We start from the raw sequence: 569 nt of genomic DNA, 5'->3' as shown, positions 1-569 counted from the left end.
GCGAAGCACCGAGGGCAGGGCAGGGCGGGCCGGGCCACGGGGAGGGGGTGTGGGGGGGATGTGAAAGGTCCCGGATGTTGCTGAACCAGAGCCCCTTCTCGAGGGAGTGACTGGCGCAGGCGCAGGCCGGCCCGGGAAGCTGGGGTGGGGGTGGGGAGACATTTCCTCCTCGCAGGTTGGGACTAAGTGAGCAGGCGGAGGCTGCTGGGGCTCGAGGGGAAGACGAATTTGGGGGAAGTGGTGGGGCAGGCGGGGGGGAAGGAGTTTCCCGCCCCGGCGCACTCGGGGCTGGAGGAGTCAGAGGCTGAGCGGGGAGGAAGGCGGGCTGGGAGCGGGCGAGGGCCCGTGCTCCTCTGCTCGCCCTCTAGCGCGGGGAGCGGCGGTTGCGCTGGGCCCCCAGAACTGTGGGCACCAATCAACGGTTGCCATAGCAGCGTTTGACGTCATCGTGCGTGTGGTGCCCCTGCTGCCGGGGCTGGTGATTGGAGGAAACCCCGTGTCTGCGGAGCGGCTGTAGCCTGTGAGCAGCGAGATCTAGGGACAGAGTCTCAGCCTCGCCGCCGCTGCCG

This window comes from Myotis brandtii, unplaced genomic scaffold (assembly GCF_000412655.1).
Source record: "Myotis brandtii unplaced genomic scaffold, ASM41265v1 scaffold59, whole genome shotgun sequence".
NCBI lineage: Eukaryota > Metazoa > Chordata > Mammalia > Chiroptera > Vespertilionidae > Myotis > Myotis brandtii.
This window is presented reverse-complemented; position numbering follows the sequence as displayed.